The sequence below is a fragment of the Gekko japonicus genome, unplaced genomic scaffold, assembly GCF_001447785.1.
Source record: "Gekko japonicus isolate JY-2015 unplaced genomic scaffold, Gekko_japonicus_V1.1 scaffold690, whole genome shotgun sequence".
Lineage (NCBI taxonomy): Eukaryota > Metazoa > Chordata > Lepidosauria > Squamata > Gekkonidae > Gekko > Gekko japonicus.
The window spans coordinates 76,264-83,338 of NW_015166443.1; the positions used below are offsets into that span (position 1 = coordinate 76,264).

At 46.6% G+C, this 7,075-nt stretch overlaps 1 non-coding gene across 1 annotated transcript; it reads left to right on the forward strand.

Moving 5' to 3' along the window:
• The first annotated feature begins 1,551 nt into the window (after nt 1–1,551).
• Nucleotides 1,552–1,623, forward strand: TRNAG-GCC. Its single transcript has one exon. It is a non-coding gene; the product is annotated as a tRNA-Gly (tRNA).
• The last annotated feature ends 5,452 nt before the right edge of the window (nt 1,624–7,075 follow it).

Below are 7,075 nucleotides of genomic sequence, written 5' to 3' on the forward strand. Positions count from 1 at the left end.
AAGGCAGAGTGACAGCTGTCATTCTACATGTCAAGAAAAATATCAAAAATCACATTCATCAATCACATCCATCGATCCTTTGTCCTACACAGGCGTGCGCATGCACGCACACACACACGCACACACACAGTGCAAATACTCAAGAAAAAAAGAAAAAAGAAATGAAGCGACCTAGAAAGCACAGGGCTCAAATCCAGTAGCACCTTAGCACCTAGGACAGCATTTCCAGGGTGTAAGCTTTCATGAGCCAAAGTTCCCTTTGTCAGACTCTCGGAGTCTTGGTGGTGGTGGAAGGGAGTCATCAAGTCGCAGTTGATTTCCGGCGACCCCATAGTGTTTCCAAGGACAGACTTCCAGAGGTGGTTTGCCCTTGCCTACCTCTGCTCTGCAACCCTGGACTTCCTTGGTGGTCTCCCATCTAAGGACCGACCAGGGCTTGACCCATGCTTAACTTCCAAGCTCTGACAAGATCAGACTAGCCTGGGCCATCCAGGAGATCTTGGTGTGGTGGTTAAATGAGTAGACTCTAATCTGGGAGAACCGGGTTTGATTCCCCACTCTTCCACTTGCACCTGTTTGGATGACCTTGGGCAAGCCATAGTTCTGGCATAGCTGTTCTTGGAAAAGAGCAGTTTCTGTAAGAGCTCTCTCAGCCCCATCACAGGGTGTCTGTTGTGGGGAGGGGAAGGGAAAGGGAAAGGAGTTTGTAAGCCGCTCTGAGATGCCTTTGGGTAGTGAAGGGTGGGGTACAAATCCAATCTCCTCCTCCTCCTCCTCCTCCTCCTCTTCTTCCCTGTGAAGAAGGTTACTGCCAGGTGTTCTGGAGACTTGAATCCAGAACTGAGGGCCACCAGCTACTGAGCCTTGTACTGGGTGCCCACTGAACTGCTTGCTTTCCGAGGGAGAGCTGTTCGCACAGTCTTCTGTGTACCACAGTACCCTCATCATGACGGGCAATGGAGGAAGCACTCCTGGCCAGGAGGGATCCAATGAGAACTGCTGGGATCAGCTGACTGGAAGGTCCAATTGGATTTAACCTGGAGGAGGTATAAAACTGCCGCAGCTGGCTGGGGCCTTTAGCTTTGCCTGGGGCAAACCCAGATTTATCCCCCCACAAAAAGCAGGCTTCAGAAAGATACTGGAGAGCTGCTGCCCATGTGCACTCGGTGGACGGAGGGGCTGACTCACGATAAGGCAGTTTCAGAGGTTCACACCAGCCTGAAATCTGTTCCCTCCAGTGTTGACATTTAGGTACCCAAGCTTTATTGTCAGCTTGCTTCCTGGCGGCTTTTGCACCTGTCTGCATTCAACTGACCTTTCCTTATTGTAATGGAGAGGAAGGTTTTTGGCTTGTGCTAAATGGCAGCTTGAGTGATGTAAAAGGGACTTGCCCTCGGCAGCAGGGAAACTGTACAGTCCTTGGGAGACTCCTGTGCCCGCTCAACAAACGGCTCCCTCCCTCAGTGTTAGAACACCTAATCCTTTAGTCTCAGTGGGAACTATTTTCTTTGCTGATCTAGAATGGAGGAGAGGAAGCTGCAGGTGTGAGAGGGGGATGTTGCTCAGTGGGAAAATCTCTGCTTGCCATGCAGAAGGTCCCAGGTTCAATCCCTGGCATCTCCAGCTAAAAGGACCAGGCAGTGGGCTGTGTGAATGCCAGAGAGCTGCTGCCATTCTGAGTAGACAAGATTGACTTTGGTGAACTGAGGGTCTGATTCAGTATAAGACAGCTTCACATGTGGTAGATCACCAACAGTAGATGCCTCAATAACGAGTAATTTTACACAGAGAGAGATTAAAATGTGGAATTCGCTGCCAGAGGATGTAGAGATGGCCACAGGAATAAACAGCTTGAAAAGGGGAATAGATAGATTCATGGAGGATATGTTTATCAGTGGCTACTAGCCATGGTGACGGAGGGGAACTTCCACGTTCAGAGGCACTCAACTTCTGAATCCCAGAGCCAGGAAGCAACATCAGGGGAAGGCCTCAGCCTCTAGGCCCTGTTGTTGGCCCTCCAGAGGAACTAGTTGGCCACTGTGTGAGACAGGATGCAAACCACCTCTGTTTGTCTCTTGCCTTGAAAACCCTACAAGGCCACCCTAAGTCAGCTGCAACATGACAGCAGTTCCCACCACCCACCCTAAAACCACCTTAACCCCAAGATGGACCATGGGTCTATCTTTTCTTACTCAGCCCAGTCTACTCTGATTTATAACAGCTCTCCCACATTCAGGATGAGAGGGGCCTGTCCCATCATGAGATCCTTGAGATCCTTTTGCGGTAGATGTTGAGTAGTGGATCTGGGCTCTTCTACATGCAAGGCGTGTGTGCTGCCACTAAGCTATAATGTCCTACTGCCATTGCTTGTTTCTAAAGTGTACGTGATTAGTCTGACTGAGATTGAGCCCTAGGAGGAAAGGTGAAGGGCCCTGGGAATGTTCAGTTTGGAGAAGAGGAGATTGAGGGGGGACAGGATTGCTCTCTTTAAATATTTGAAAGGTGGTCACTTGGAGGAGGGCAAGGAGCTGTTCCAGTTGGCAGGAGAGGATAGGACCCGAAGCAATGGGTTTAAATTACATGCAGAAAGGGATCGGCTGGATATTAGGAAGAAAAACTTTTCCCCAGTCAGAGTGGTTCAGAGGTGGAATCAGCTGCCTAGGGAGGTGGCTAGCTCCCCTTCACTGACGGCTTTCAAGAAGAGGCTGGACAAATATTTGTTAGAGATGCTTTAGGCTGGTCCTGCATTGGGGAGGGGGTTGGACTAGATGGTCCAACTTATGTTCTTATGTTCTTATGTCTGTATGGCCCCTTTCAACTCCATGATTCAATGATTCTATTTTTCCAAGTGGTATAATGCTAATAGCTGTATGCTTTATGCCACCTACCTGATGTAGAATCATATTGGCTCTGGATAAATATTCTGATTGCACATTTGATCCACATGCATAGAAGAGGAGCAGGTATAACCCCACTGGCCCTGGGCCTGCCACTTGCCAAAATATGATCACTAGCTCATGAGCATGGAATCTGCATGTGGAGGACATGCGTCTACATAAGTGCCAACCCTGCAATTGGCAACACTGGTTTCCCAACATTCCTGAGCCTACATGTGTACAATTCCTCAGCACACAGATGCTGTGCACATGAGCCACTTCGGCGGGAGGGCGGGGTAGAAATCTAATTAATAAAAAATTAATAAAATAAAAAATAAATTACACATAGGTGAGGGGCAGGGAAAGCATGCTCTTTTTTTGTAAATTTATTTTGATTTTTCCACATTAACATATTTAATTATTTTTTTATACAGATCATAACACAAAATTCATCTTTCTTGTATCTTGTCACAAATCTTAACTAGCATTTTTCATATTTCAGTTTATCTTCTTTATCTTTAGCCAAGTATAAATTTTCCCCTATCTGTCCCAGAACAGCTCCTCTGGTTTATTTTGTAATGTTATGTTTAGTTTAGCCATCTCTACTATTTCTAGAATTTTGTATTTAAGTTCTGCTATGGAAGGGGTGTTTTTGGATTTCCATCTCTTTGCTATTAGAATTCTAGCTGCTGTTAATATATATATAATTATATATGCATGTTCTTTTATTGTATCCAGTATCATATGAATCTGCTCCTGTCTCTCTGAGTGTTCACTGAACATATGATTAGACTATGTGTATAGGGCTATTACATTAGGTGCCAGGGTTTACTTCCCTGTGTGTGTTCCAGGGACTTTTGCTTTTCTTTTAAAAACATTTGTGTTCCAAATGTTGCACTGTGGCCATCGGGTATTCTGGGGCCCTGTCCGTGGTGCTGAACAAGGAATGGCTGTACTGTCCTTTGTTGGATGGCATACAAGAAGAAGAAGAGTTGGTTTTATACCTGGCTTAGAATCGCCTTCCCTTCCTTTCCCCACAACAGGCACCCTGTGAGGCAGGTGAGGCTGAAAGAGTTCTGAGAGAACTGTGACTGACCCAAGATCACCCCATTGGCTTCCTGTGGAGGAGAGGGGAATCAAACCCAGTTTTCTAGATTAGAGTCCACCTCTTTTAACCACTACACCAAACTGGTTCTTGGGAAGCACCTCCAGTATTTTCCCCAATAGCTCAAGTATCAGCTTAGGACAGTACCATTTTGATATCTAGTCTCCCACTGAAGAGGACCAGAAGTAGATCTTTGTTCAGGGATGGTCATCATCTCAAGAACCTGTTATGGAACTCTGGCTCCCCCTCCATGACTTGAGTAGGATTGGAGTGGGGGAATCCTACTTCAGGAGTTGAAGCCTCTTATGGAGAGACCATTTGCAAGACTTGGAACAAAAGGTGTATGTTCACTAGGAATTAGAGAAGTTGGCGACATTCTTATTCTCTTGGATCAGAATCCACATTTCAGGGGCTTGTACTGCCTACCTTCAATATGAATGCATTACAGACCCAACACCTGCTCCAGATCAGATTGTAGATCTGAGTTGGACAGGACCTCCCATTAACCCCTCTCCTTTCTCCTCCCCTATTTAGACATCAGATGTTCCCATTAATAATACTACTTACACAGACGGCAGTTCTTTCCTTTGGCTCCCAGTAACCTCCTTCTAAGTTTGTTCAGACTGAAGATAGGCAGGAGACTTTGGGTTGTGGCCGTATTTACTCCACATATAAATACGTGTGTCCTGACTTGGATGGCCCAGGCTAGCCCCATCTTGTTAGATCTTGGAAGCTAAGCAGGGTTGGCCATGGTTAATACTTGGATGGGAGACCACCAGGGAAGTCCAGGGTGGCAGCGCAGAGGTAGGCAATGGCAAACCACCTCTGTTAGTCTCTTGCCTTGAAAACCCTACAGGGTTGCCATAAGCCAGTTGTGACTTGAGGACACTTTCCACCAATGCATTAACATGTGTTTGCTACTTATAGAACACTGCCTTGCCAAATTTCCATACTTAAGTTATGTCTCTAGCAATGCTCCCTCTAAGCTGTGGAGTCTTGTGAGCAAAAAAACCCCTCTACTTTGTGAGCTACTGGCATTAAAGTTGTGAGCAATCGATTTGGCTACTGCGTAAATTAGTTTGCTCTGGAGCCAAGACAAAAGTGTGTGAGCCACAGGCTAAAAAACTGTGAGCTAGCTCACACTAACTCAGCTTAGAGGGAACACTGGTCTCTAGTAGAAACCTGAAGCTCTGCTACTTTGTCATTGGTGAAAGTGAAAGATCTATGTGTCTAGCTCTCCAGGTGTGAGTTTGGCAGACCAGTAGGTACAAGTATTCTGGAGATTAAAACAGCAGATACACATCTGATGGTTGAAAATTGCAAATCCATTCTGGGAAAGGCCACATGTGAAGTAGCTCTGCGGATAATTGAGTGCGCAGAAATATTTCTGGGGTCAGCTCAATACAGGCTGAGAAGTAGCTGGCAACAGCCACAACACCAAAATGGGTTACATGAAATGCGTAAAGGACATTCATGGGGGATATTCAAAGACAGTCTACTACTGAGTGCCAGCAACTGTGTAGCTGTTCCTGCTGTGCCTGGCTCGTTTGATTTCTGGAGCATTTCATGTATTTATGAATTTATTTAAAACATTTTAACGCTGCCTTTCCACCCAATTTACAGTCACAGAATCATGGAGTTGAAAGGGACCTCCAGGTTCATCTAGTCCACCCCCTTGCACAATGCAGGAAATTCACAAATACTCCCCCCCCCCCCCCCCGAGGCGGGGGCAAGGATAGGCAGGTTAACTATTGGCTGCCACCACTCTGGTATTGGTCTCCTTGGGAGGGCCCAGAGCACCCACCCTACCCCTTTTTACAGGACTTAACAACAGGTTTCCCCTTGTACGTGACCAAATGAGGTGTGAAGACTCAGGCAAAGTAACAAATAGTTTTATTTACAATAACTTTAGATCTATAACAAGTAGGAAAAATCAGCAAAGTAAAGGCAGGTAAATCAGTAAAATAATAAATCCTAACACGTCTGTCTACACAGTCCTAGCCTTCCCTAGGTGCCTGTTCACAGCCTAACTCACCCCTTTTGGATGAGGGATCCCTCGATCTGCAGCAGCTTCCACCAGCTCTGCTCCCTGAGAAAGAACACCCTCCCTCTCTGAGTAAGGCCTTTTATCTCCTCTCTCCAGGCACCGCCCCTGTTTCCCTGCTGATGTAGTTTCCCCTCCAAAATCTCCTTTTACCCAATCACAGGGTCCAGGGGGAACCTGGGAAATGTAGGCCCTGATGATTACTCCAATGCAGGCTTCCCTGGAGCCACTAGGCCTGTAGGCCGCACCAGTAGGCCCACACACCCCAGATGCCTAGAAGATGACCAAAAACCTCCAGGATCCCTAGCCAAAACTGGCCTGGAGAAAAATTGCTTCCGGACCCCAAAGTGGTGATCAGCATTTCCCTGGGCGTGTAAGAGAGGGCCACAAGAACTAAGCACTGAGGCAGCCCTGCCTGCCCTCCCTCTCATGGTCTGCTCAGGCAGGGAGCAAGAGTTGATGTCTGATGAATTTTTACCATAATTGTATTTTTAGCCGGCGCTATTTTAATGCTTAGATGTATTTTATGTATATTATCATCGGATATTTTATTGTAAACTGCTCTGAGATCACACAGGAGAGGATGCAGTATAAAAATGTAAACCAACAAATAAATAAACTGGTAAATTTACATATTATAAAAATAATTAAAGGCAACAAGGTAAAGGTAAAGGTTTCCCTTGCTCGAAAGCCAGTCGAGTCCGACTCTAGGGTTGCGGTGCTCATCTCCGTTTCAAAGCCGAAGAGCCAGCGCTGTCCGAAGACGTTTCCGTGGTCATGTGGCCGGCATGACTAAACGCCGAGGCGCACGGAACGCTGTTCCCTTCCCACCGAAGTGGTCCCTATTTATCTACTTGCAATGTCTTGCAATTTCGAACTGCTAGGTTGGCAGGAGCTGGAACTAGAGACGGGAGCTCACTCCGTCATGCGGCACACACGGGTCTCGAACTGCTGAACTACCGACCTTCCACAGCCTACAGTTCAGCGTCTTAACCACTTGAGCCACCACAGCTCAAAGGCAACAAAGAAGCACATAAAAATGAAATAATT